This window comes from Paramisgurnus dabryanus, chromosome 7, assembly GCF_030506205.2.
Source record: "Paramisgurnus dabryanus chromosome 7, PD_genome_1.1, whole genome shotgun sequence".
NCBI classification, from domain to species: domain Eukaryota; kingdom Metazoa; phylum Chordata; class Actinopteri; order Cypriniformes; family Cobitidae; genus Paramisgurnus; species Paramisgurnus dabryanus.
The window spans coordinates 13,161,835-13,182,308 of NC_133343.1; the positions used below are offsets into that span (position 1 = coordinate 13,161,835).

Sequence of the window (20,474 nt, forward strand, 5' to 3'; positions counted from 1 at the left end):
AATACATTTGGAATATTATTTTAACATACCATTAGTATACTTTAAAGTATATTTAAAAATGCTTAAAAGTGGGTTCAAGTGTACTTTAAGTTATAATGAAATATATTTTTTTAAATACAGACATAGTATGTTAAAAATACATTTTAGTTCAACTTCATGGTGTCTCAAAATAGCACAGTTGAGTACACTAAGATGGTATTAAGTTCATCTTAAGAAGTATTAAATACTACTTTTTAGTATACTAAGTTCAAAATTAGTGTGCGAAAATAGAGCACTTTTAGTATATTGTGGAAAGTGTACTTAAATAGTGTATTTTAGTGAACTTTTTTCACCTGGGAATACATTTGGAATATTATTTTAACTTACCATTATTATACTTTAAAGTATATTTAAAAATGCTTAAAGGTGGGTTCAAGTGTACTTCAAGTTATAATTAAATATATTTTTTTTAAATACAGACCTAGTATGTTAAAAATACATTTTAGTTCAACTTCATGGTGTCTCAAAATAGCACAGTTGAGTACACTAAGATGGTATTAAGTTCATCTTAAGAAGTACTAAATACTACTTTTTAGTATACTAAGTTCAAAAATAGAGCACTTTTAGTATATTGTGGAAAAGTGTACTAAGTGTACTTAAATAAAGTGTATTTTAGTGCACTTTTTTTTCACCTGGGACCTGCAGCTAGATTAGTAATGAGTATACTTCAAGTGCGTTAATAATTAGTTAACTTAAAGAGTGCTATTTTGGGAATAGATTACTTTAGCTGGTAACATAACCAAAATATTTTTTTCCAAATAAATAAAAGCTGATTAAAACAGTCAAAAACAATTCATTTTAAATATATTTAAAATATAGTTTTATTCACAGCATTCAAAGTGTACAGTATTTGCCTAAAAATTGAACAATTACTCATTGAAGAATGTCAAGATGATTAAGTTTACAACGTCTTTCTCTCCCAAATCAACTTTAGTCTGGCAGGTTTTGGTTCAGCCTTAGGAAATCTGAAAAAGAGAGACAATAAGCTCAATTAAAAAGTGTTTAATATTAAAACATTACATTTATTTAAGACTTACTGTATTAAATCTATAGTTTACTGGCAGAGATTGTATAGCAGATATATTTTTACCTAAACTAGAGCTTGACTAAAATGTCATCATATATATTAAGGGGCGGTTTCCCAGACAGGAATTAGACTAGTCCTAGACTAAAATAAATGTAAGAGCTGTCCAAACTGAAAACAACTTGCTCTGACATATCTTAAAATACATCAGTGCCCTTTGTTTTACAATGCACATAAGAAATGTTTTTAGTAAGGCATGTTTGTTAAAACTATCCTAATTAAACTAAGGTCTAGTCCTGGATAAAGCTAATCCCTGTCCGGGAAACCACCCCTAAGAGTTTTCATTATAATGACTTGCCTATATGGGCTGCAAAATCCTCCTTACATAAAATACTTCAGCTCCTAAAGAAAGATTCTATTGTATTAAATTTATATGTAAACTTGTCAGAAAGAAAATGCAACAAGCAGACAATTGGGTGGTTTCCTGTAAAGGGATTAGCTTAAAACAGGACTAGGCCTTAGTTTAATTAAGAAATATAACTAGTTTCAAAAAACATGCCTTAATAAAAACATTACCTGTGTGCATTTTGAGGCAAAACAAAGGACACTGGTGTATTTAAGATATGTCAGTGCAAGTTGTTTTCAGTTTGGACAGCTCTTACATTTATTTTAGTCTAGGACTAGTCTAATCCCTGTCCGGGAAACCGCCTCAATATGTATATAACGTTATCTAAACTGAAGCTTGATTTACTACTACGAATGAATTATTATATCTTAAGAGTTTAAAATGACTTACCACTAGCTGCAAAGTCCTCCCTACAAATGTCTTTGAAAAACTTTAGCTTCTGAGGAAAGAATGCAGCATCATTAATACTAAATACAGTTAAATTAGGTAAAAGCCTTACAACCTCTAAACCAGTGGTTCTCAATCCTGGTCCTGGAGCCCCACTGCTCTGCACATTTTGTATGTCTCCCTTGTTTAACACAGCTGATTCAAATCATCAGCTCATTAGCAAAGATCTTATTGTCCATCAGATAAGAGAGACATACAAAATGTGCAGAGCAGTGGGGCTCCAGGACCAGGATTGAGAACCACTGCTGACAGTCAATAAATGGTTAACTTTCACGCTACATTAAAAAAAACAGATTTTCTGACGCTACCTTTTTTCATTAACATATACATACACACCAATACATATATTTAACAAAACAATCGGGTGTACTAATTCGATATAACAGGCTAACAGTGCTATCTTTCAAACCTTTAACATTAGCTATAAGCTAAGCTAAGCTACACAGCAGCTTATCACTAATAGCGAGTTAGACACCGCGTTATTATGGAACGCGAACGGGGACAAATGTATTAACAAGAAACGCGTTTTCCGTTAACGTGATTCGTTGTAACGTGTTTTCTTTTTACGCTAAGACACTAAAGTTTTGATCGTCTTCACACGAAGTTTTTGACCGTGGTTTTTTTAGTAACGTTAAGACACGATCATTTGAATCGCATCGACGCGATATATTTGAGCGTGGTTTTTTTGTTTTTTTGTTTTTGCTGCGTGTTTAAATGAACCTTTCATCGAGTAAACACATATTTAGAATATGTCAACCTAATATGTGGACCCTTCCAATCACCTCCCTCTTTCAGTAAGAAATGGACTGCTCCACAAGTTCCGCTGACCGCTGGTGTTGGGAGGTGCCAAAGTGCACTGTAACCCTATGACTGTTAAGGAGTTTCACCTATAACTACCTATGTTATTTGGGCCACTTATTGTTACTGCTATGTATATTTTTATTACTATCTAAACATACACACGTTGTTTACGATCAGGTTGACAGCATGTTCGTAACAGCTGTTTAAACTTGGACAGTTCAAGCACACCATTAGAGCGAGGTCTTTATATACTTATGCTGAAAGCCCACTTTTATATAGTAAAGTAGTTTATAAATTTGTCCATTTACTTATTACCAGTAACTTTCAGTTTATCTTAGACCTGTGTTAATTGTTGTATGTTTCAATATATTTGTGTTCCTATTTGTATAACTTGTTAACAGAACCACATCTGCAAAAATATTTTGATCACATTTTTCGGAGTGAGACATCATTGTTTTTTTATTTTTTACAAACAATCTGTAGTCTTTAGCCAATTTAAACTTGTCCATATTGTCTAAGGAAACATTTTTCATACAATCTCATATTTTACAGTCTCACTTCTGTAGGCTACTATTTTGACATGTGACCTTAATCATATTTTGCTGAGGTAAATAAATATAATGTCATATACTTGTATTGTTTTATATACAACTTTTACAAGACATAAGCAACAGCACCCATGATATAACATAATTTATGTCCTATGTAAGTTAAAATGCTGATTTAAAAAAAAACTAATCCATTTAAACTGTACAAATCTTTTACTTTGGGAATCAACAATGTTGTTCATGCTTGTTTATTTAAATAATTAATGTAGATTCACCTGTGGAACAGCCCTGAAGACTGTTACAAGATGGTGGGCAACTACACCATGTGCAGAATTATTAGGCAAGTTGTATTTTTGAGGATTACTTTTGTTATTGTACAACTACAGTGCTTTTGCTCAATTCAAAATGTTAACAAACCCTCAAACCTGAACATTTAAGTAGTAAAAGTGAAATTTTGGATTTATTAAGAGAAATTTCTATGTACATCATTATTAGGCAACTATAACTTTGCAGAATTTTTAGGCAACTAAATGAAATCTCACTTGTTTTTTTTTTCACCTGTTAAGTGAGAATAATAAACAAACTCTACATTTACAAATAAACATGTAATAAAAAAACAAAAAAAATATAAAAATAAAAAAATATAAAAACTCAGTGACCAATATAGGCACCCTTCTTTTCGATAACAGTCACATTCACGGATTCAGTCAGTTTCTTGATCTGGTCTGAACCAACATTTTGTGCAGACGCAACCACAGCCTCCCAGACACTGTTCAGAGAGGTGTACGGTTTACCTTCACTGTAAATGTCCTGCTTAAGAAGGGATGAAAAGGTCTCAATAGGGTTTAAGTCAGATGAAGAAGGGGCCATGTCATTAGTTTTTCATCTCTAAGGCCTTTACTGGCCAGCCACTCAGTGGAGTACTTTGATGCATGTGATGGAGCGTTGTCTTGCATAAAAAAGTCTTCTTGAAAGATGCAAACTTTTTTCTGTACCACTGCTTGAAGAAAGTGTCTTCTAAAAATTGTCAGTAAGTTTGAGAGTTGTTTTTTATTTCCATTTTCAACACCAAAAGGTCCAACTAGCTCATCTTTAATAATACCTGTCTGTGCCTGCCTGCCTGTATTGTAGAAGACACTTTCTTCAAGCAGTGGTACAGGAAACAGTTTGCATCTTTAATGAAGACTGATTAATTTGCAAGACAACGCTCCATCACATACATCCCAAGTACTCCACTGCATGGCTGGACAGTAAAGGCCTTAGAGATGAAAAACTAATGCCATGGCCCCTTCTTCACCTGACTTAAACCCTATTGAGACCTTTTGATCCCTTCTTAAGCAGGACATTTACAGTGAAGGTAAACAGTACACCTCTCTGAACAGTGTCTGGGAGGCTGTGGTTGCGTCTGCACAAAATGTTGCTTCAGACCAGATCAAGAAACTGACTGAATCCGTGAATGGAAGGCTTGTGACTGTTATTGAAAAGAAGGGGGCTATATTGGTCACTGAGTTTATATATTTTTTAATTTTTAATTTTTTTATTACATGTTTATTTGTAAATGTAGAGTTTGTTTATTATTCTCACTTTAACAGGTGAAAAAAAAACAAGTGAGATGGTAAAATCTTTGTTTTTCATTTAGTTGCCTAATAATTCTTCACACTAATCGTTGCCTAATAATGATGTACATAGACATATTCTTTTAAGAAAGCCAAAATTTCACTTTTACTACTTAAATGTTCAGGTTTGAGGGTTTGTTAACATTTTGAATTGAGCAAGAGCACTGTAGTTGTACAATAACAAAAGTAATCCTCAAAAATACAATTTGCCTAATAATTCTGCACACGGTGTAAGGTGACAGGTACAATATTGTACAATAACTGAGCAAAATATAAAGCACAAGGATGTATATTCCTACATGTGTTTTTCACTTAAAGTATTTTTGTGACGACATATTTATGCAGTGCTGAAAATCACTGGGAACTATTTGTAGCTATTTGTAGAGCACGTGGAGGCTATTTCATAAATAAAAGATAAAAAATCATTTTGTAATGTGACCACCACTTTGTTTTCCTAGATTCCCCCATTTATAGCCCTGTATATACAGTGAGGAAAATAAGTATTTGAACACCCTGCTATTTTGCAAGTTCTCTCCTACTTAGAAATCATGGAGGGGTCTGAAATTGTCATCTTAGGTGCATGCCCACTGTGAGAGACATAATCTAAAAAAACTGAAATCACAATGTATGATTTTTTAACTATTTATTTGTATGATACTTGCACAACCTCAATTTACAAAGTTAAGGTAATCATTAACCCAAGATCTGAGCTTTGGTTTGTCTTTATTTCAAATTTCTAGCTATTTGGGGTTAGGAAGAACCAATAAATAAGAACCAAATGTTTTTCTTTGAACATGAAGCAGTGTAATTGTCTACATTTGTGTAAAACAGGTTCCAGTTACACAAATTAAGTATTAAGGTGCAAACAACAAAAATGTGATGTCCACATGTGGACACGCCAGGTTTTAAGAGGTTAAGGTGATCCAGTGTCATGCAATTTTACATAAATGTGCAATGTTTTAATAGTTCTGTTTTGACTTCATTTGAATGTTTTCAATACACATGGTAAATATTTTAATGGATTGTTGCGGAATGTTGAGAACATTCCAATAACTCCACGTATGCCAGTCTGGTTTTGAGTTTGCTGTAACAGACACCCTCGAATAAAGATCTGGTGTGGAGACATGTGTCGTTCAGTCCTCAGCTTGTGGTGGTTCCATTGATTAATGAACAGTTGGAGATCCCTGTTGATTCTAGGTATATATATATATATACACATAATGTAATGCCCAGAGATGCATTTAATTGTTAGTGTCAATTTTACCCTTACTCTCCTAAAGCGTGAATAAGGAATAAGTATTGGTGATGCCCCGCCAAACATCACCCCACAATCTTTCAATCCTTTGATTGTGCGTGCTCCTTCCTCTCATAGCACTTCCTCTTGTTGAGCCTCGGAACACATTTATAAATAGACAGACTGAATTGTTCTCCCCTCCATTATCACAGCAAACTCTTGAAGGTATTCCATGTTTGCCAATAGCATCCACAAAGCTCTCGAAAACTGTGTTGCTGCGATTGTTGTCTGAAGCCTTTAAGAAAACAAGTCGTCTGCTGTAGCCGTCTATGCCGCCGTGTATTCCAATTCGCCTCCTTCAAAGAGATAAAGATACATGATAGTAAAAAAAGCATATTGTAGCACTGATAAAACTAAATTTTCATTTTTTTTGGTGAACTATCGCTTAAAATAGGTCCCATCAGTGATATTACAATAAAATTATTTAATACAATTCAAACAAACTCGATAACTTCTTGTAATGAATGATAAAAATGCAAAAATATGTCAAGTTCTTTGCAAGTTTTAACACAGTGACCTAAAAAAAATGAATGAAAGAACTATGGTACCTGATTAACTTATGATTGCCATCCAAATGCCATGCGTTTGGCCCGGCAACTTTGTAGACTCCGCTGTGTAGCCTGCGTGTTGTGACTCTCTGAGCTGCTACCACTGGATTGGTCCTGATCAAACTTTGTCGCACTCTGTGACGCTGCACTATTAACCCTTGACCTGCCAGACGTGCTCTTACTGATTCTGCCCCAAGCTCATCGTTTCAAGATCAGAATCAGACATATCAGTTTATCTGAATTGCCTGTTTGTATAAAAAAGTAAGAGAGAAAATGAGGCTGAATTATACAAAACTATTCTGTGTAGATCTTGTTTAAATCTCAAAGCAGTTATATCAATGCAATAATGTATCAAACTCCGATACAATGCTAACTAGATTATTTTGAAAACTATGATACCCGTTACTTATTTTACCCTTTCTACTCACTCACATTTAGTTAAACTGCCTGGACTATTGCATTTTCTGGTTTTAACCTGTGCCTGCTTTTGACTTTGTTATTGCTTCTGCCTATTAAATAACCACACATGGATAATTACAAGATACCAGTTAAAGAGTTGAAGATACCATTCATTAGGGTAAGACTGGCATATAGTCACTGAAAGTGCCAATTTTAGCAAATTTACTGTGTAACATGGAATTTGTTCCATCTTTTTTATATTATAAGCATATTTGATTTATTCTTTTAGTGGTTACAAACATACACATTTGGATACGCACAAATACATCAATAGATGAAACATCATGGATATTGCAATGAAGTTTCAGGTGCACTAAAGATCTGTACATTTTGGCTGCCTCCAAATACCCAACTTGCGGTCTTGGCCACTGGAGAGAGCATGCACGCGACAGGAAGTAAGTGCCCAAGACTTTCCATGTCTTCAAACTAGCAAAGTGAATGCCCATAACGCACACTAAACCCACACTCTCTCAAATAGCGCTTTGGAGCGGTATTCAAGGCTAAGCGTATCCCATCATGAATCATGTTCTGAATGTAAATCGTGAGACTTTTGCCCAAACCTCATGAGATTTCGCAGAAACGTATAAATGGATATTACATATGTTGGTAAAATGAAAAATGTGCACATTTCATTGGTGCCAGCATGTTTTTGGTAAAATATCTGCAACTGCTTTTATCACATAATTAGAAACAACATTAATTATGTGGTATATTCAAGGACTACTGAATAAACAAAAAACTTTAATAAAGCTGCATGCGCAAAATGAAGAGTTTGTACAGGTGCAAAGAATTCTGCTTCTGAAAGTTTCAGGTAAGTAGATAATAATCTTTAAGTGTTAATTTATTTATTCATTTGTTTGTGTGTTCATTTTATTTGAAAAGAAACTTAAAATATACATTTTAAATAGCCTAAATAAAAAAAAATGAATATGTTTTGGTGCTAATTGCTGCCACTACTTTTACTGACATTTTTACCCTTGCTAAGCGTGTCCCATCAGTCCCATTTTACATGCATGCTGGGATCTTCACGCCCGTCGCCCACTAGAACACTTCATGTAAGCGGTAAAGTGCAAAGACTGCAGGTGTGGTTATTTTGACGCGGCCTTTTAAGAAGACAAACTGAAAACAACAATCTCACCTTAAACGCCGCTTCACAGTTCGTTTGGAGACTCCCAAGATTTCTGCCATTTGTTTTGTCGAAAAATTATATTTTAGCAGAAACTGCAACTGCTCGTGTGATAGATAATTGTGGACGACCAGATGAACCCCTTTCCAATGGAGCACTATAAGCCTGGAGAACTAGGGTAAACAAAAAAGAAATTTTTGAAAACAAATTTGATTGATTAACATGATTAATGGAAGAGTCAATCTGGCTATTTGAAGCGTACCATCCTGTTGGGGCAATGTTTCCAAAGCATCCAGAAATTCAGACACATGATCCAGGATGCCATTTGCTGTTTCAGGATCCAGCAATCGTCCTCTGGACCATACCACACTTTTGCCATTGTCTGCATTCTGTAATGGGTAACAAAATTTGTATCAGGAGTCCAATAACAGAATACTTTTAAAGAACAGTGTTCAGATTCTGCCTGCAAATTACTGTAAATAAAGCAGTAATACAGATTTGTCACGTGACCTGCTTGTTCACAATTTACTTACATTTAACGTAACTTTTTCATAATCAAAACACTGGGAAGGGGTGCCCAAACTCAGTCTTGGAACCGGTGTCCTGCAGAGTTTAGCTCGAAGCCTTAGTACACCTGCTGGAAGTTTCTAGTATGCATAGCAAGACCTTAATTAGCTACTTCAGGTGTGTTTGATTAGGGTTTGAGCTAAACTCATGACACCAGCCCTCGATTTCACGTTATTGGAAGGCAGCCATCTTATAAATTTAATGTTTTTGGACATACCTTGTTATCACAACATTCAAAACATAATTTGTTTGATAAGAGGAGGCCAATCGCATGCAGTCTGAAAAGGTCCTTTTGCAATTTAAAAACAACCTAAGCGCCATTTTAGAGAACAACGTTAACTTACTTTGCAACTGACTTTCCACTAACTTACACGAGGGCATGCTGGGATGCATGACAAACCATGACAAAATCTGACATCATAAACAACGAAGCAATACGTTATACTTACGTTTGCGTTCGTACATGCCAACGCATTATCACGATGTCATTCGCGTACAAATATTACGTCTGACGTTTGCATAGGTATTTGCTTACCTAATGTCGTGTCATCCCTCACGAACAAATTCGACGTCTGATGTTACCATCACATCACAAATGCAAATATAACCTTGAACATGGCAATGGCATTGGCTGGTGTCCGGTTTGACGCAAAGACCCGAACAAAGTAACCCTATTGATGCGGACAAACTGTACATGTTGAAGCGTCCAAATTTCACGCGTTTCTTGTTAATACATTTGTCCCCGTTCGCGTTCCATACGTTATTGACAACATTTCGCATTCGAAATATGATAGTCTACTGATAAACTTCAGAATGGTCAAACGATAATCAAATATATTAATTTTAAGATATTTTAACGTACCTTGGGACTGAATCCGTCTGTCTTGAACGATTGGTAAAAATCAAAATACGTGCGCCGTCGTGACGTCATCACACACGTCAGATGCATTATTCAAATCTCAGAATTCACTTTTCTCTTAAATGCATTTACGAAAACTGTTAAAGTAATTAATGTGTACAGCTAAAAGCGGTATGCAATTGACTCAAAAACTACAAAAAAAAAAAAACACTCATATTCCCCTTAAGAAAATGAATGGTTTTTTTTGTGGTAAAAGTTTAGTAACCATGTTTTTTTTGGTGTAATGATTATTATTAGCAAAACCATGGTTATTTTGTGGTAAAACACAGTTATTGGTTTATCCAATGCTTGACTACAGTGAAGTTAAAGTGTACCTTATTATGTTAATAGTATATTACAAATGTATACATCTCCAATATAAAATGTAACAGAACATACTGCTCTCCCGTAATTTTAAGCCCACGTTATTTCTCCATAAAATAATATACATTTGTACACCCCATATACTTTCAAAATGTGCTTAAAATATACTGTTTCTAAAGAATACTAAATAATGTATTTTAGAAATATACTGTCAGTGCACTATTATAATGATAACTTTAAGCATACCGATAAAGTATACCTAAAATACATTTTAAAATAAGTTTAAATTTAGTATACTTTAAAAATTGCAAAAAACTTTAACTTTAAGTATATTTTTCTAAAGTATACTTTTAGAAAATATACTAAAGTATAATTATTTTGAAGTATGTTAAAAGTTTAATTGTAAAAAATACGCGCAAATATGTTGTAAGCATACTTTAAATATGTTTAAAGAAAGTACATTCCTTTGTAAGTATATTTGTAATGTACTATTGCAAAGTTAAATATACTTGAAATACAATAAAGTATATTTGTTTTTCACCATGGCGAGTGGATAGTGCCACGGATAACCAAGCAAAGGAGACAGTCTTTTTTTTTTTTTTATTCTATTCAAAAACAATGTACAGGTAACAAAAATGACAAATTATAACAATAACAACAAGAGTATAAAAAACAAACAAAACAAAACAATATAGAACAACCAGGGGGAGGTATAGGTTAAGTGTGTTATTCATAAATAATAATAAATAGAATTATAAGACCTCAAAAAAAGGAAAGGAATTACATACAGCTTTTTTGTTCTCAGACATTCTGATAGTAGTAAGGTATTTTTCAAACTCTTTCAAATAAACAAGAAAAAGAGGTTTTGCTTTCAAGTATTTAGATTTATGAATGTGGAACTTTGCAAGTAGCAATATCAGATTAATAATAAAAAACTGATTTCTCTTAGATTTATCATAGTCCACAAAACCTAATGCCACATCCTTCCTAAACAACACACATTCATTATAAATTTCTTTTCTAATAAATCGTAAAACATCTTGCCAAAATATCTTAGTAAATGGACAATACCAAAAAAGGTGAACTACAGTTTCTTCAGAATTGTCACAAAATGAGCAACTGGAGGATATGTCCTTCTTGAAACTTTTTAAGTAGTGGTTTGCAGGGTAACGCATATGAATTATTTTAAAGGAAATTTCTTTTACTTTATTGGTTAAGAAATAGAAATGTGGAAGCATCCAGACTTTTTTCCAGCATATATTTTCTAGCAAAGGAGACAGTCGTGTACTTTTACGCGAGATAAGGATACGTCGCCTCCAATGACGCGTGAGACCAACGTCTTGGATAAGTACGTCGCCTCCACTGACGTGTGAGACCAACGTCGTGGAGAAGCACGTCGCCGCCGAAGACGCGTGATACCAACGTCGTGGAGAAGCACGTCGCTGCCATAGACACTTACCTCAAAAGTAGTTGCAGATGCTGTCAGACGTTTTTACAAGTGTATGTGATTGTACAAACCTCAGCAATTGTAGCTAGATCTTAGAAGCTAAACGTGTTATATTGCAAAATGCAAATGTATTAATAACATGCACACTTGGCTGTATGTTACGCAGTCATATTTAATATTAAAATACTACGGTTAATGTGTTTAATATTCAACACGTAAATTAAATAGGCTAATTATATACACACACACACACACACACACACACACACACACACACACTTGTTAACTTTTGGTATTTTTTATAGATATTGATGTGAATAATTTGTACTTTTCCTTAGGAATTTCTGAAATAAAGAAAAGTGACACATTTTGTTGTGCATTGTGTTGCAGTTTCAAGCCTGTAGATACAATAATAAATAATAACACAACAAACCCCCACCCTTACCCCCCAAAAAACATTCATCAGCTGCTATATGGATCCAACTGCTGTAGAGTTAACTGGCTCGTGAAGTAAATCTGCTCAGCTCACCATTCACAAAAAAAGTTTTAACATTAATCTAATGTTCAGAAACCATTCAGTTCAAACTTTTTTTTTTGCATTTCATGCAAACTCTTTTCTGAATTTGGTGTAAATCAAATATTTTAAATTGGCTTAAATAAAAAAATAAAAAAAGATTTTTAACAGACTTGATCTAAATTCAGTTTCCTTCAATCTGAAATATGTATTCATTCCAAGTAATATAAAAGGCTTCACAATTGACATAATCTAAAAAAATTTAATTCTCTCAATATATAAATACATGTTTAAATGAGTCAGATCAAACGTTCTTTTAAATATTTATTAAATCCCATGAAAATCACTGTTTTTACAGAGTTATTTGGCAAAACAAACGTTACTGCAAAGTGAGGAGCTCTGTACTAGGTCTATAGTGACAGTCACAATCGCGCACCTGACCACACCCGCACGCTACAAAAAATATAACTGCTAAAACTGCCAAAATAATGAAAACTCCTAAAAGCTCTCGTTTATACAGGCTGTATTCTTCCTTAATTTGAAGCTATAGGTTGACTTTGGTCTAACCGATCTAGCCGTTTTAAAACAAACACACACACAAACACACACAAAAATAGCCTAAAAACAATCCTAATAATAATAGGCTGTATAGCAGGATGGCCTATAGGTTTATTTTCGTTTTGTTACATTATTTAGGCTATTTTCAAACGCGTCAACTGTACAAATAAAAACATAAGTCCAGCAAACGCCGAATCGGAGGACAAATGGCTCCTTAGTTTCGAAATGGTTTGAGTAAAAGGTGATCGTGATAAAAAAAAGACGTTTGTCTAGCGTTAGAAGCTCATATGAAACATTGCCGCAGCTTATTTAAGAAAATGACAACTCCGAAGAGACGCCGCTTTAGTTTGAGGTAGTGCTACAATAGAGAAAGAAGATGATCATCATCACCATATCTGTTACCACTGAAATGTAGATGTTATATATTTCAAAATCTAAGCCCGTCGTATGCGGAATGTTGCCGAATAGACTGCAACACGATAAAACTAATGGATAAAACAGGCACCTTAAGAATGTGTAAAAAGACGCACCGGCCAAGGCGGGTCTAACTCACTGTGTGTGAGAAAGCCCTTGTCATCTTCTAGAACGAATGCAGCAAAGATATTTAATGCTAAAGTATGAGGCATATAGGCATACGGTAAGTTTTATTAATTACAGTGCATTGAAAATGCGCTGTACTGTTCTTACTGGGCTTTTTATTATTATTACAGTGCATTGAAAATGCGCTGTACTGTTCTTACTGGGCTTTTTATTATTATTATTATTATTATTATTATTATTATTATTATTCTTCCAACCAAATTTCCGCAATTAATACGGCTCGAACCGGTTAACTTAGAAACTTCATTCAAACTCTCAAACGTGCGGACTATTCGGGAATAGTGTGCTATGACTTTTATAAGCGATCGGGGGTACGGTCTTCGCCCCAGGGGCGAAAAAGCAGCCGAAAAATCCCATAGACTTAACATTGGGACAAACTTTGACGAGTCGTAGCTCAGACCTAGGATTTCACAGAAACTTGTGACTTGCCACATTTGAAGAGGCTGGCAGGCTCTGTAAGAACATACCTCACAATGGGGTGTAAGCTATACCCCTGGGGTGTAAGAGGTCCCCAAATTTCCCCATAGACTTATAATGGGGCAGGAATCATGCCCATATAAGGAACTAAAAACGTCCCGGATGGGATATCTTTGCAGCGCAGTGTCATAGAGAAATGGGGGTGGGCTCATTTTACTCAGGCATCCAATCAGTCCCTTAGGATCCTTATTGAGCTATCAAGCCCCGCCCCTAGCAACCATTTTGGGCACCCTAGCAACATCTCCCATAGACTGCCATTATAAAATGCCCAGATGGATATCTTTGCAGCACAGTGTCACAGAGACATGGGGGTGGGCTCATTTTACTCAGGCATCCAATCAGTCTCTCACCATCCTTATTGAGGTTTTAAGCCACGCCCCTAGCAACCAAATATGAGCAGCCTAGCAACATAATAAACAAAGCCTTATATCTCTGGATCCGGACATCATAGAGACATGGGGGTTGGGTCTTTGGGTCATATTAGCTTCATGCTTGCTTCATGCTAAGTCATGCTAGCTTCGTGCTAGTTTCATGCTAGCTTTATGCTAATTTTATAATAAATCTTGCGAACTTAATGTTAAATCATGTTAGCTTCATGTTAAATCTTGTTAGCTTCATGCTAAATCATGCTAGCTTCATGCTAATCATGCTAGCATCATCTTAATCATGCTAGCATCATGCTAATAATGCTAGCATCATGCTAATAATGCTAGGATCATGCTAATTTCATGCTAAATTCATGCTAACTTCATGGTAATCATGCTAGCATCATGCTAGCTTCATGCAAATTATGCTAGCTTCATGCTAATCATACTAACATCATGTTAGCTTTATGCTAATCATGATAACATCGTGCTAGCTTCATGCTAATCATGCTAGCATCGTGCTAGCTTCATGCTAATCATGCTAGCATCGTGCTAGCTTCATGCTAATCATGCTAGCATCGTGCTAGCTTCATGCTAATCATGCTAGCATCGTGCTATCTTCATGCTAATCATGCTAGCATCGTGCTAGCTTCATGCTAATCATGCTAGCATCGTGCTAGCTTCATGCTAATCATGCTAGCATCGTGCTAGCTTCATGCTAATCATGCTAGCATCGTGCTAGCTTCATGCTAATCATGCTAGCATCATGCTAGCTTCATGCTAGCATCGTGCTAATCATGCTAGCATCATGCTAATCATGCTAACATCATGGTAGCTTCATGCTAATCATGCTAGCATCATGCTAGCTTCATGCTAATCATGCTAGCATCATGCTAGCTTCATGCTAATCATGCTAGCTTCATGCTAGCTTCATGCTAATCATGCTAGCATCATGCTAGCTTCATGCTAATCATGCTAGCATCATGCTAGCTTCATGCTAGTCATGCTAGCTTCATGCTAGCTTCATGCTAGTCATGTTAGCATCATGTTAGCTTCATGCTAATCATGCTAGCTTCGTGTTTATCATGATAACATCGTGCTAGCTTCATGCTAATCATGCTAGCATCGTGCTAGCTTCATGCTAATCATGCTAGCATCGTGCTAGCTTCATGCTAATCATGCTAACATCGTGCTAGCTTCATGCTAGCATCATGCTAATCATGCTAGCATCATGCTAATCATGTTAGCATCATGCTAGCTTCATGCTAATCATGCTAACATCATGCTAGCTTCATGCTAATCATGCTAGCATCATGTTAGCTTCATGCTTATCATGCTAGCATCATGCTAGCTTCATGCTAATCATGTCAATCAACTTTTTGCATTTTCATGCACTGGTAATTCCTTGGGAATTGCATATCTAGTTATTATGTTGGCTTGAGAAAGCCAACATACTGTTGTTGCACTTAAACTTATTATTATTATTATTCTTTTTCTTCTGAGACTAAAATTTCTAACTCTAACTCGTCCTAGAGCTTTCAAGCTACAGCCATCAAACTTTGGACAGACTTTCGGTCTGATCTGACGAGGTGTGCTATATCTTTTCTAACTGATGGGACCTTCCGAATTCCTAAACGGGGCGCTGAAACACCCCAAAATTTCCATTGACTTAACATTGAGACAAACTTTGACGGGTCAAAGCTGCGAGTGAGAAACTTGTAGAAACTTGTGGCTTACCACATTTAAGGAGGCTGACAGGCTGTGTAAGAACATACCTCACAATGGGGTGTAAGCTGTACCCCTGGGGTGTAAGAGGCCCCCAAATTTTCCCATTGACTTATAATGGGGCAGGAAACATGCCCATAAAAGGGAAAAAAAGCGTCCCAGATGGAATATCTTCACTTTAGAGTGTCTTAGAGACATGGGGGTGGGCTCATTTTACTCAAGCATCCAATCAGTCTCTTAGGATCACCCCAGAGATATTAAGCCACGCCCCTAGCAACAATTTTGGGTACCCTAGCAACATCTCCCATAGACTACCATTATAAAAAGCCCAGATGGATATCTTTGCACCAGAGTGTCATAGAGACATAGGGGTGGGCTCATTTTACTCAGGCATCCAATCAGTCTCTTAGGATTCTTATTGAGGTATTAAGCCACGCCCCTAGCAACAAAATATGAAGACCCTAGCAACATAATAAACAAAGCCTTATATCTCTGGATCTGAACATCGTAGAGACACAGGGGTTGGACCGTTTTACTTGTGGCTTGAAGTGTGATCATTATGGGATGCCAATTTTCTCCCTAGCAACCAAACTTAGTACCCTAGCAACGGAATAAACAAAGCCTTATATCTCCGCATCAGAACATTGTAGAGACACGGGGGTTGGACCGTTTAACTTGTGGCTTGAAGGGTGATCATTATGGGATGCCAATTTTCTCCCTAGCAACCAAACTTAGTACCCTAGCAACGCAATAAATGTTAGCTTCATGCTAGCTTCTTGCTAATCATGCTAGCTTCATGCTAGCTTCATGCTAATCATGCTAACATCATGCTAGCTTCATGCTAATCATGCTAACTTCATGCTAGCTTCATGCTAATCATGCTAACTTCATGCTAGCTTCATGCTAATCATGCTAAAATCATGCTAGCTTCATGCTAATCATGCTAGCATCATGCTAGCTTCATGCTAATCATACTAGCATCATGCTAGCTTCATGCTAACTTCATGCTAATCATGCTAGCTTCATGCTAGCTTCATGCTAATCATGCTAGCATCATGCTAGCTTCATGCTAATCATGCTAGCATCATGCTAGCTTCATGCTAATCATGTTAGCATCATGCTAGCTTCATGCTAATCATGCTAGCATCATGCTAGCTTCATGCAAATCATGCTAGCATCATGCTAGCTTCATGCTAATCATGCTAGCATCATGCTAGCTTCATGCTAATCATGCTAGCATCATGCTAGCTTCATGCTAATCATGCTAGCATCATGCTAGCTTCATGCTAATCATGCTAGCATCATGCTAGCTTCATGCTAATCATGCTAACATCATGTTAGCATCATACTAGCTTCATGCTAATCATGCTAGCATCATGCTAGCTTCATGCTAATCATGCTAGCATCATGCTAGCTTCATGCTAATCATGCTAACATCATGCTAGCTTCATGGTAAATCATGCTACCTTCATACTTAAACATACTAACAGCCAGATAGCCTACTAAACTAAACTTATGTCAAACCGTTTTAAACGTTAAGGCTACGCTTTCTCAAGCCAACATAAAGTTTGTCTTCAAACTTTAATATCTAGTTATATTTTATTCTTACATCCGGACACTTTTTTCGGCGATTAACTCGTCCCGCACGCTTTGTTGTAGACCCATGAAAGAGGGCTCAAATCGACCGGATTATTGAGGAGAGGTGTGCTATGACTTTTATAAGGGATCGGGTGCAGGATTTCCGAAAGGGGGGCGTAAAACCACCCCAAAAATCCCATTGACTTAACATTGGGCCCAACTTTGATGGGTCATAGCTCCGCTCGTGGATTTTGTAGAAACATGTGGGTTACAACATTTGAAGAGGGTGGTAGGCTCTGTAAAAACATAGATCACAATGGGGTGTAAGTTGTACCCCTGGGGTGTAAGAGGTGCCCAAAAGTGTCCCAATGAAAAGTCAATGGGGCAAAATCCCATAGACTTACCATTGCAAAAATTTTGACGGGTCATAGGTCCGAGCCAGGATTTCATAGAATATGTGTGTTACTAAATTTGAAAAGGGTGCTAGACTCTGTCAGGACGTACCCCACAATGGGGTGTAAGGTTACCATAGCAACCATTTTGGGCACCCTAGCAACCTATACCATTGACTGCCATTATAAAATGCCTAGATGGATATCTTCGCACCACAGTGTCATAGAGACATGGGGGTGGGCTCATTTTACTCAGGCATCCAATCAGTCTCTCAGGATCCTTACAGACTTACTAAGCCACGCCCCTAGCAACCACTTTTGAGCACCCTAGCAACATAAAATACAAACAGTTATATCTCGGCATCAGAACATCTTAGAGACACGGGGGTTGGACCGTTTTACTTGTGACTAGGGGTGTAACAATTGGGCACATCATTGGCCACTCCCAAGCAACGCCCCTAGCAACCCAATTTGAGCACCCTAGCAACCGAATAAACAAAGCCTTATATCTCCGCATCAGAACATCGTAGAGACACGGGGTTTGGACCGTTTTACTTGTGACTCGGAGTGTAATCACTGGGCTCATCATTGGCCACTCCCAAGACACGCCCCTAGCAACCAAATACAGTACCCTAGCAACAGAGTAAACAAAGCCTTATATCTCCGCATCAGAACATCGTAGAGACACGGGGGTTGGACCGTTTTACTTGTGACTCGGAGTGTAATCACTGGGCTCATCATTGGCCACTCCCAAGCCACGCCCCTAGCAACCAAATACAGTACCCTAGCAACAGAGTAAACAAAGCCTTATATCTCCGCATCAGAACATCGTAGAGACATGGGGGTTGGACCGTTTGACTCATAACTCGGAGGGTAATCACTAGTGGATGCCATTTTTTTCCCTAGCAACCAAATACAGTACCCTAGCAACAGAGCAAACAAAGCCTTATATCTCCGCATCAGAACATCGTAGAGACACGGGGGTTGGACCGTTTGACTCATGACTCGGAGGGTAATCACTAGTGGATGCCATTTTTTCCCTAGCAACCAAATACAGTACCCTAGCAACAGAGTAAACAAACCCTTATATCTCCGCATCAGAACATCGTAGAGACACGGGGTTTGGACCGTTTGACTCGTGACTCGGAGTGTAATCACTAGTGGATGCCAATTTTCTCCCTAGCAACCAAATACATTACCCTAGCAACAGAGTAAACAAAGCCTTTTATCTCCACATCAGAACATCGCAGAGACACGGGGGTTGGACCGTTTGACTCGTATCTCGGAGTGTAATCACTAGTGGATGCCAATTTTTTCCCTAGCAACCAAATACAGTACCCTAGCAACAGAGTAAACAAAGCCTTATATCTTCGCATCAGAATATCGTAGAGACATGTGGGTTGAATTGTTTTACTTTTGGCTTGGAGTATAATCATATATTGTCCCCCGAAATTTGCCACGGCAAGCACCACTTCACATTTTCTTCAGGAAATGTACCTATCTAGTTATATTTTATTCTTACATCTGCACGTTTTTTCGGCACCTAACTCGTCCCGCACGGTTTGTCGTAGACCCATGAAAGAGGGCTCAAATCGACCAGCTTATTGAGGAGAGGTGTGCTATGACTTTTATAAGCGATCGGGTGCAGGATTTCCGAAAGGGGGGCGAAAAACCACCCAAAAAATCCCATTGACTCAACATTGCACCCAACTTTGACGAGTCATAGCTCCGCTCGAGGATTTTGTAGAAACATGTGGGTTACAACATTTGAAGAGGGTGGTAGACTCTGTAAGAACATACATCACATTGGGGTGTAACTTGTACCCCTGGGGTGTAAGAGGCGCCCAAAAGTGCCCCAATGAAAAGTAAAGGGGGAAAATCCCATAGACTTAACATTGCAAAAACTTTGACGGGTCATAGGTACGAGCGAGGATTTTGTAAAAACATGTGGGTTACATTATTTGAAGAGGGTGGTAGACTCTGTAAGAACATGGATCACAATGGGGTGTAAGTTGTACCCCTGGGGTGTAAGAGGCACCCGAATGTTCCCATTGACTTATAATGGGGCAGGAAACATGCCCATATAAGGGAATATAAAAGTTCCAGATGGGATATCTTTGCTTTACAATGTCGTAAAGACAAGGGGGTGGGCTCATTTTACTCAGACATCCAATCAGTCTATCAGGATATTCCCAAAGCTTTTAAGCCACGCCCCTAGCAACCACTTTTGAGCACCCTAGCAACATAAAATTCAAACAGTTATATCCCTGCATCAGAACATCATAGAGACACGGGGGTTGGACCGTTTGACTAGTGACTCAGAGTGTAATCATTATGGGATGCCAATTTTTTCCCTAGCAACCAAATACAGTACCCTAGCAACAGAGTAAACAAAGCCTTATATCTCCGCACCAGAACATCGTAGAGACACGGGGGTTGGACCGTTTGACTCGTGACTCGGCGTGTAATCATTATGGGATGCCAATTTTTTCCCTAGCAACCAAATACAGTACCCTAGCAACAGAGTAAACAAAGCCTTATATCTCCGCATCAGAACATCGTAGAGACACGGGGGTTGGACCGTTTGACTCGTGACTCGGAGTGTAATCATTATGGGATGCCAATTTTTTCCCTAGCAACCAAATACAGTACCCTAGCAACAGAGTAAACAAAGCCTTATATCTCCGCATCAGAACATCGTAGAGCCACGGGGGTTGGACC

General features: G+C 37.3%; 1 long non-coding RNA gene across 2 annotated transcripts; it reads right to left on the bottom strand.

Annotated features, from left to right (window-relative positions):
* Positions 1 to 5,546: 5,546 nt before the first annotated feature.
* LOC135718013 (uncharacterized) lies at positions 5,547 to 9,459 on the bottom strand. 2 transcript variants are annotated; one of them, XR_010520516.2, is made up of 4 exons: positions 8,571 to 9,459; positions 8,321 to 8,481; positions 6,724 to 6,968; positions 5,547 to 6,471 (listed from the first exon to the last, which is right to left on the bottom strand). It is a non-coding gene; the product is annotated as an uncharacterized lncRNA (long non-coding RNA). The 2 variants fall into 2 exon arrangements; XR_012337027.1 differs by having other exon boundaries at positions 8,321 to 9,459.
* Between the last annotated feature and the right edge of the window lie 11,015 nt (positions 9,460 to 20,474).